A 10,000-nucleotide genomic window follows, 5' to 3' on the forward strand; every position below is an offset into this window, starting at 1 on the left:
TGGAGCTCGGCTCTTTTGTTCTGTATGCAAGCCAATCGATTGAGGCCATGGGCGCCTGCTGGTCACCGGAGCAGCCAGTCACCGAAAAAAAATGGTCGAAAGGCATGCACGCCCTGTATTTCGCTCGAGGGATGTTGTCCTGGGTGCATGCAATGGGAGGCCCATCACGCACACCTACTCCCCCCGTGGGGGAGGGGAGAGGGGGTGCCAGACCACCACCCCTTAAAGAGCATTAGAGATTTTACAGATATGCTACTAGTAGACATTAAAATGTCTGAAACAGGGACACTTTTTCCAAACAAGCAAATCCCACATCGAGGGTGCGCAGGTGTCGATGGTGGTCGAGGCATGTGGCCACACCAAGGGCCAGCGCGTGCCAATGGTGGTAGAGGCATGTGCCCGCACCAAGGCCCGGCATGTGCTGATGGTGTTTGACATAGGAGCCATCTTCTGCCAATGGTGGTCGAGGCAAGAGGCCACACCAAGGGCCAGCGTGTGCTGATGGTGCTCGAGCCAACCGCCATACCAGGGCCCAGCGTGTGCCGATGGTGGTCGAGGCAACCGCCCGCACCAGGGCCCAACGTGTGCCGATGGTGGTCGAGGCAACTGCCCACATCAGGGCCCAGCGTGTGCCGATGGTGGTCGAGGCAAGAGCCCACACCAAGGGCTGACTTGTACCGATGGTGATCGAGGCAACTGCCCACACCAGGGCCCAGCTTGTGGCGATGGTGTTCGGGGAAACACCCGTACCAGGGCCTAACATGTGCTGATGGTGGTCGAGGTAACCGCTAGCACCAGGGCCCAGTGTGTGTCGATTGTGGTCGAGGCAAGCACCCGCACCAGGGCCGAGCGTGTACCGATGGTGTCGAGGCAACCGCCCATACCAGGGCCCAGCGTGTGCCGATGGTGATCGAGGTAAGCGCCCTCACCAGGACCCAGCGTGTGCCGATGGTGGTCGAGGCAACCGCACATACCAGGGCCCAGCGTTTGCCGATGGTGCTCGAGATAATTGCACCAGGGCCCAGCGTGTGCCGATGGTGATGGAGGCAACCGCTCGTACCAGGGCCCAGCATGTGCCGATGGTGATGGAGGCAACTGCCCGCACCAGGGCCCAACGTGTGCCGATGGTGGTTGAGGCAACCACCCGTACCAGGGCCCAGCGTGTGTCGATGGTGGTCGAGGCAACCGCCGGCACCAGGGCCCAGCATGTGCCGATGGTGCTCGTGGTAGTTGCCTGCTCGTGGTAGTTGCCTGCACCAGGGCCCAACGTGTGCCGATGGTGCTCGAGGCAAGAGCCGACAGTAGGGCCCGGCTTGTGCCAATGGTGCTCAAGGTAAGGGCCCACACCATGGCCGAGCGTGTGCCGATGGTGATGAAGGCAACCTTCCGCACCAGGGCCCAATGTGTGCCGATGGTGCTCGAGGCAACCGCCCCCACCAGGGCCGAGCGTGTGTCGATGGTGCTCGAGGTAACTGTCAGTGCCAGGGCCCAGCGTGTGCTGATGGTGGTCGAGGCAACTGCCCGCACCAGCACCCAGCGTGTGCCGATGGTGGTCGAGGCAACCGCCCGCACCGGGGCCCAACTTGTACCGATGGTGATCGAGGCAACCGCCAGCACCCGGGCCCAGCGTGTGCCGATGGTGGTCGAGGCAACCGCTCGCACCCGGGCCCAGCGTATGTCGATGGTGATCGAGGCAACCGCCCGTACCAGGGCCCAACGTGTGCCGATGGTGGTTGAGGCAAGTGCCCGCGCCCGAGCCCAATGTGTGCCAATGGTGATTGGGGCAACCGACTATACTAGGGCCCATTGTGTGCCGATGGTGGTCGAGGCAAGTGCCCGTACCCGAGCCCAGCGTGTGCCGATGGTGATTAGGGCAACCATCTGTACCAGGGCCCATTGTGTGCCGATGGTGGTCGAGGTAACTGCCCGTACCAAGGCTCAGCCTGTGCCGATGGTGATCGAGGCAACAACCCGCACCAGGGCCTAGTTTGTGCCGATGGTGGTCGAGGCAAGTGCCCATACCGAAGGGTAGCCTGTGCCGATGATGGTCGATGCATGTGCCATCACCATGTGTCATCATGTGCCATTGATGGTCGAGGCCTTGGTCGAAGTTTGATTTTGGGCCACGGTGCACATGCTGGGCTCAAGCATGTGCTGGTGCCGTATTTTTTTCACCTGGGGTAGCATCACTGGAGCATCGCCGGAGAACCTGATCGGCGGCATTGGGGTTCCGGTGATTGGGGGCGCCGGGGGGTGTGCGCATATGATATGTGATGGGTGCTGGTACTTGGCCCTTGTATTGGCCCCCTATCCCTCATCAAACCTCTAAGAACTCACACCCCCTTAAAGAGCATTTGAGATTTTACAGGTTTGCTGCCAGTAGCCGTTCAAGTGTCTGAAATGGGGACACTTTTTTCAAACGGTCACAAAATCTTCTCCACTTTGAGTTTTTAGCTGAATTTTTTTGTGCATGCCAACAAAAATGGAAGGATCACGTGTACAAAATTTGGGGCCAAAACTCCTTCTAAAAAAATTTTAAAAAATCTCGAACCGCAAAAAGTTTCAAAAATCGTGAAAAATAGAAAATGAGTCATCTTGCAACGAAACTTCGCATGAAGGCTTAGGGGACCATTGTATGAATTTACAAGGCATAAAAATGGCATTGGAACGTCAAAAATTTGAAGATGCCTAAACCCACCTACCACCCGATCGATCCCCGGCTTACGCATCCTACCTCTCCGGCCGACTGAGTGCCGGCACACTTGTTCCGTGGGTTGACTTAGGCATACGGAGTTCATTTCATATCTAAGCCCCAGTCGGACCGAGGGTTACGGTAGCTGGACCGACAGCGGGATCGGTAGCACGCAGAGGGGATCCTCGGCTTGCGCATTATGCCTCTCCAATCGGCTCAGCGCCCGCACACAGAGGGGATTGGTGTCGAGCACGTGAAATGCGTAGCATCGGAGGAACGGGGGCCGAGAGGCCGCGCCCGCTAAATGTTTCGCATCCGAGAACACGATCGAATATCGATGCAGCAATGCGGCCAGGGAAGATTGGGTGGCATGCTTGGGACACCGACCATGATTGACGTCCGACCCGTGGCCCCTAGGGACAAGAGACTGATGAGGGATGGCGAGACATCCGGTTTCCATCGATTCAGGTATGCAGCAAAGGATCCCGATCGTGCCCACGGGGTACGATGACCGCACGAGGGGAGATTGAAGAGGATGATGGGTCGACAGTTCGATGCATCGAGCACGGAGCCTGCCAACACGCACAACCATAGCACCACTCATATGCCCATTGCGTACAAGTGGTAGCATCCACGCACGCCGGTCCATAACCCACCCGATCGATTACTCGATGAGTGAGCGAAGGAAATGACGCGCGAGGCCATGCCACAACCGCTTGGCATGAGAATAACATGAGCAAGGGCCACGAGACTGCCCCTGCCATCCGACAGGCAACAACGGTGCGATACCACCAATGCTTGGCCTAGCCGAGACCGCATGTGCGAGCTCCGCTGACACTACCCCAGGGGGACGTTACCTGATTCAGGGACTTGTTCCTGGGGTCTCGGGCAGCATCAGCTTCGTGCACGGCCTCATTGAGGCCAAGGCATTTTTGTGGCCGATGAGAAGGGACAGCGATACCGTCAAAACTGAGAGACTTGGCCGGGCCAAGCCCGCAACCGCAGCTTCTGCTCGCACCACCCCAGAGAGCCGTTGCCTGATTCAGGGACTTGGTCTGGGGTCTAGGACAGCATCCACCGCGTGCACGGGCTGGTGCTCGACTCCTTTTTTCTACATGCAAGCCAACCGATTGGGGCCATGGGCACCTGTCGATCACCAGAGCAACCATTTGTCGGACAAAAATGGCCGAAAGGCATGCACGCCCTGTATTTTGCTTGAGGGACGTTGTCCTGGATGCATGCAATGGGAGGCCCATCACGCACACCTACTCCCCCCGTGGGGGGGGAGAGGGGGTATCGGACCACCACCCCCTAAAGAGCATTTGAGATTTTACAGATATGCTACCAGTAGACACTAAAATATCTGAAATGGGGACACTTTTTCCAAACAAGCAAATCCCACACCGAGGGTGCGCAGGTGCCGATGGTGGTCGAGGCATGTGCCCGCACCAAGGGCCAGCACGTGTCGATGGTGGTCGAGGAATGTGCCCTTACCAAGGGCCAACGCGAGCCGATGGTGGTCGAGGCAACCGCCCGCACCAGCTCGAGACATGTGCCCACACAAAGGTTCGGTATGTGTCGATGGTGTTCGATGTAGGGGCCATCTTCTATCGATGGTGGTCGAGGTAAGAGCCCGCACCAAGGGCCAGCGTGTGCTGATGGTGCTCGAGGCAACCGCCCGCACCAGGGCCCAGCGTGTGCCGATGGTGGTCGAGGCAACCGCCCACAACAGAGCCCAACGTGTGCTGATGGTGGTCGAGGCAACCACCCATACCAGGGCCCAGCGTGTGCCGATGGTGGTCGAGGCAAGAGCCCGTACCAAGGGTCGGCTTGTGCCGATGGTCATCGAGGCAAGCGTCGGCACCTGGGCCCAGCATGTGCCGATGGTGTTCGGGGCAACCACCCGCACCAGGGCTTAGCGTGTGCCGATGGTTGTCGAGGCAACCGCCCACACTAGGGCCCAGCGTGTGCCGATGGTGCTCGAGGCAATCGCCCGCACCAGGGCCCAGCGTGTGCCGATGGTGATCGAGGCAAGTGCCTGCATCAGGGCCCAGCGAGTGCTGATGGTGCTCGAGGCAACCGTCCGCACCAGGGCCTAGCATGTGTCGATGGTGCTGGGGGCAAGCGCCTGCACCAGGCCCCAGCTTGTGTCGATGGTGATCGAGGCAACCACCCGCACCATGGCCCAACGTGTGCCGATGGTGGTCGAGGTAAGCGCCTGTACCAGGGCCTAGCGTGTGTCGATGGTGATCGAGGTAAGTGCCCACACCAGGGCCTAGCGTGTGCCGATGGTGGTCGACGCAAGAGCCCGCACTAGGGCCCAGCGTGTGCCGATGTTGGTCGAGGCAAGCGCCCGCTCCAGGGCCCAGCGTGTATCGATGGTGCCCGGGGTAACCGCCCGTACCAGGGCCCAGCGTGTGCCGATGGTGGTGGAGGTAAGCGCCCGCACCAGGGCCCAGCGTGTGCCGATTGTGCTTGAGGCAAGCGCCTACACCAGGGCCCAGCATGTGCTGATGGTGATCGAGGCAAGTGCCCGCACAAGGGCTCAGCGTGTGCCGATGGTGCTGAGGGCAACCGCCCACACCAGGGCCTAGCGTTTGCCGATCGTGGTCGATGCAACCGCTCGCACCAGGGCCCAGTGTGTGCCGATGGTGGTCGAGGCAAGCACCCGCACTAGTGCCCAACGTGTGTCGATGGTGATCGAGGCAACCGCCCCCACCAGGGCCTAGCGTGTGCCAATGGTGATCAGAGCAACCGCCCGCACCAGGGCCCAGTGTGTGCTAATGGTGGTCGAGGCAACCACCCGCACCAAGGCTCAACATGTGCCAATGGTGATCAAGGCAACAACCCACACTAGGGCCCAGCTTGTCTCGATGGCGGTCGAGGCAACTGCCCATACAGAAGGGCAGCCTGTGTCGATGATGGTCGATGCATGTGCCATCTCCATGCGTCATCATGTGCCATTGATGGTCGAGGCCTTGGCCGAAGTTTGATTTTGAGCCACGGTGCACATGCTGGGCTCGGGAATGTGCTGGTGCCGTATTTTTTTCCCCTGGGGTAGCATCGTCGGAGCATCGCCGGAGCACCGTCGGAGAACCTGACCGGCGGCATTGGGGTTCCAACAATTGGGGGGCCGGGGGGGTGTGCGCACATGATGTGCGATGGGTGCTAGTACTTGGCCCTTGTATTGGCCCCCTATCCCTCATCAAACCTTTGAGAACTCACACCCCCTTAAAGAGCATTTGAGATTTTACAGGTTTGCTGCCAGTAGCCATTCATGTGTCTGAAATGGGGACACCTTTTTCAAATGGTCATGAAATCTTCTCCACTTCGAGTTTTTAGCTAAATTTTTTTGTGCGTGCCAAAAAAAATAGGAGGATCACGTCTACAAAATTTGGGACCAAAACTCCTTCTAAAATAATTTTAAAAAATCCCGAACCGTAAAAAGTTTTAAAAATCGTGAAAAATAGAAAACAAGTCATCTTGCCACGAAACTTCACATGAAGACTTAGGGGACCATTGTATGAATTTACAAGCCATAAAAATGGCATTGGCACAGCAAAAATATGAAGATGTGCCTAAACATACCTACCACCCGATCGATCCACGGCTTGTGCATCCCGCCTCTTTGGCCGACATAGTGCCTGCCCATTCGTTTCGTAGGTTGACTTAGTCATACAAAGTTCATTCCCAGTCTAAGATCAAATCGGATAGAGGGTTACAGTAGCAGGACCCGTAGCGGGATCGATAACATGCAGAAGGGGACCGAGACGCACCAGGGGCTTGTGCCGATGGTGGTCAGGGCAACCGCCCGCACTAGGGCCCAGCGTGTGTCGATGGTGGTCGGGGCAACCGTCTGCACCAGGGCCCAGCTTGTGTCGATGGTGTTCGGGGCAACCGCCCGCACCAGAACCCAGTGTGTGCCGATGGTGGTCGAGGTAAGAGCCCACACCAGGGGCCGGCTTGTGCCGATGGTGCTCGAGGCAACCGCCCGCACTAGGGCCCAATGTGTGCCGATGGTGGTCGAGGTAACAGCCTGCACCAAGGCCCAGCATGTGTCGATGGTGGTCGAGGTAATCGCCCGCACCAGGGCCCAGCGTGTGCCGCTGGTGCTGTAAGCAAGAGCCTACACCAGGGCCGAGCATGTGTCGATGGTGCTGGAGGTAAGAGCCCGCACCAGGGCCCAGCCTGTGTCGATGGTGATCGAGGCAACCGCCTGCACCAGGGCCCAGTGTGTGCCGATGATGCTTGAGGCAACCGCCTGTACCAGGGCCCAGCGTGTGCCGATGGTGATCGAAGCAACCGCTCGCATCAGGGCCCAGCGTGTGCCGATGGTTCTCCAGGCAAGAGCCGACACCAAGGCCTAGTGTGTGCCGATGGTGAACGAGGCCGCACTAGGGCGCAGCGTGTGCCGATGGTGCTCGAGGCAACCGCCCGCACCAGGGCCCAACGTGTGCCGATGGTAGTCGAGGCAACTGCCCGAACTAGGGCCGACTTGTGCCGATAGTGGTCGAGACAACCGCCCGCACCATGGCCCAGCTTATGCCGATGGTGTTCGGGGCAACCGCCCGCACCAGGGCCCAGCGTGTGCCCACGATGGTCGAGGCAAGAGCCCACACCAGGGCCCATTGTGTGCCGATGGTGGTCGAGGCGATGGTGCTCGAGGTAATCGCCCGCACCAAGTCCCAGTGTGTGCCGATGGTGGTCGAGGTGACCGCCCCCACTAGGGCCCAGCGTGTGCCGATGGTGGTCGAGGTGATCGGCCACACCAGGGCCCAGTGTGTGCCGATGGTGGTCAAGGTAAGAGCACGAACCAAGGGTCGGCTTGTGCTGATGGTGATCGAGGCAACCGCCCCCATCAGGGCCCAGCGTGTGCCGATGGTGATCGAGGTAACCGCCCTCACCAAGGCCCAGCGTGTGCCGATGGTGGTCGAGGCAACCACCCGCACCAGGGCCCAGTGTGTGCCGCTGGTGCTGGATGCAAGAGCCCGCACCAGGGCCCAGCGTGTGTCGATGGAGCTGGAGGCAAGAGCCCGCACCAGGGCCCAGCCTGTGCCGATGGTGATCGAGGCAACCGCCTCACCAGGGCCCAGCGTGTGCCGATGGTGATCAAGGTAACCGCTCGTACCAGGGCCCAGCGTGTGTCGATGGTGCTCGAGCCAAGTGATCGCACCAGGGCCCAGCATGTGTCGATGGTGCTCAAGACAAGAGCCTGCACCAAGGCCCAGCTTGTGCCGATGGTGATCGAGGTAAGAGCCCACACCAGGGCCCAGCGTGTGCCGATGGTGCTTGACGCAAGCCACTGCAACAGGGCACAACGTGTGTCGATGGAGCTCGAGGCAAGCCACCGCACCAGGGCCCAGTGTGTGCCAATGGTGGTCGAGGCAACTGCCCACCCAAGGGCCCAGCGTGTGCCGATGGTGGTCGAGGCAAGCGACCGCACCAGGGTCGAGCGTGTATCGATGGTGATCGAGGCAAGCGACCGTACCAGGGCCGAGCGTGTGTCGATGGTGGTGGTGGCAACCGCCTGCACCAGGGCCCAGCGTGTGTCGATGGTGGTCGAGGCAACCGTCCGCACCAGGGCCCAGCGTCTGCCGATGGTGATCGAGGTAACCATTCGCACCAAGGCCCAACGTGTGTCGATGGTGATCGAGGCAATCGCTCGCACCAGGGCCCAGCGTCTGTCGATGGTGCTCGAGGCAAGCGATCGCACCAAGACCCAATGTGTGCCGATGGTGCTCGAGGCAACCACCCCCACCAGGGCCCAGCATGTGCCGATGGTGCTCAAGGCAAGCGATCGCACCAGGGCCCAGCGTATGCCCATTGTGATCGAGGCAAGCGCCCGCACCAGGGCCCAGCGTGTGCCGATGGTGATCGAGGCAAGCGCCCACACCAGGGCCCAGCGTGTGCCGATGGTGCTCGAGGCAACCGCCCACACCAGGGCCCAACGTGTGCCGATGGTGGTCGAGGCAAGCGGCCGCACCAGGGCCCAGCCTGTGTCGATGGTGATCGAGGCAAGGGCCCGTACCAGGGCCCAACGTGTGCTGATGGTGATCGAGGCAAGCGCCCACACCAGGGCCCAGCGTGTGTCGATGGTGCTCGAGGCAACCGCCCGCACCAGGGCCCAGTGTGTGCCAATGGTGCGCGAGGTAATCGCCCGCACCAGGGCCCGGTGTTTGCCAGTGGTTATCAGGGTAACCGCTCACACCAAGGCTCAGCATGTGCCGATGGTGATCGAGGCAACAACTCACACCAGGGCCCAGCTTGTGCCGATGGCGGTCTAGGCAAGTGCCCATACTGAAGGGTAGCTTGTACTGATGATGGTCGATGCATGTGCGATCACCATGCGTCATCATGTGCCATTGATGGTCGAGGCCTTGGCCGAAGTTCGATTTTGAGCCACGGTGCACATGCTGGGCTCTGGCATGTGCTGATGCCGTATTTTTTTCACCCGGGGCAACATCGCCGGAGCATCGTCAGAGCACCACCGGAGAACCTGATCGGCGGCATTGGGGTTCCGGCGATTGGAAGGGGGGCTGGAGGGGTGTGCGCACATGATGTGCGATGGGTGCTGGTACTTGGCCCTTGTATTGGCCCCCTATCCCTTATCAAACCTCTGAGAACTCACACCCCCTTAAAGAGCATTTGAGATTTTACAGGTTTGCTGCCGGTAGTCGTTCAAGTGTCTGAAATGGGGACACTTTTTTCAAACGATCACAAAATCTTATCCACTTCGAGTTTTTAGCTGAATATTTTTGTGCATGCCCAAAAAAATAGAAGGATCATGTCTACAAAATTTGGGGCCAAAATCCTTTCTAAAAAAATTTTAAAAAATCCCGAACCGTAAAAAGTTTCAAAAATCGTGAAAAATAGAAAACGAGTCATCTTGCAACGAAACTTCACATGAAGGCTTGGGGGACCATTGTATGAATTTACAAGCCATAAAAATGGCATTGGCATGGCAGAAATTTAAAGATGTGCCTAAACCCACCTACCACCCGATCGATTCCCGACTTACGCATCCCGCCTCTCCGATCGACTGAGTGCCCGCACGCTCGTTCTGTGGGTTGACTTAGGCATACGGAGTTCATTCCATGTCTAAGCCCCAGTTGGACCGAGGGTTGCGGCAGCTGGACCAGCAGCGGGATCGGTAGCATGCAGAGGGGATCCCCGGCTTGCACATTATGCCTCTCCGGTCAGCTCAACGCCTGCACACTCGTTTTGTGGGTTGACTTAGGCATACGGAGTTCATTCCTTGTCTAAGGCTCAGTCAGACTGGTAGCGAGATCGGTAGCAGCAAGCAGGAGG

This window comes from Durio zibethinus, chromosome 23 (genome assembly GCF_047325235.1).
Source record: "Durio zibethinus cultivar Kanyao isolate XHJ-2024 chromosome 23, ASM4732523v1, whole genome shotgun sequence".
In the NCBI taxonomy this organism is placed as follows: Eukaryota; Viridiplantae; Streptophyta; class Magnoliopsida; order Malvales; family Malvaceae; genus Durio; species Durio zibethinus.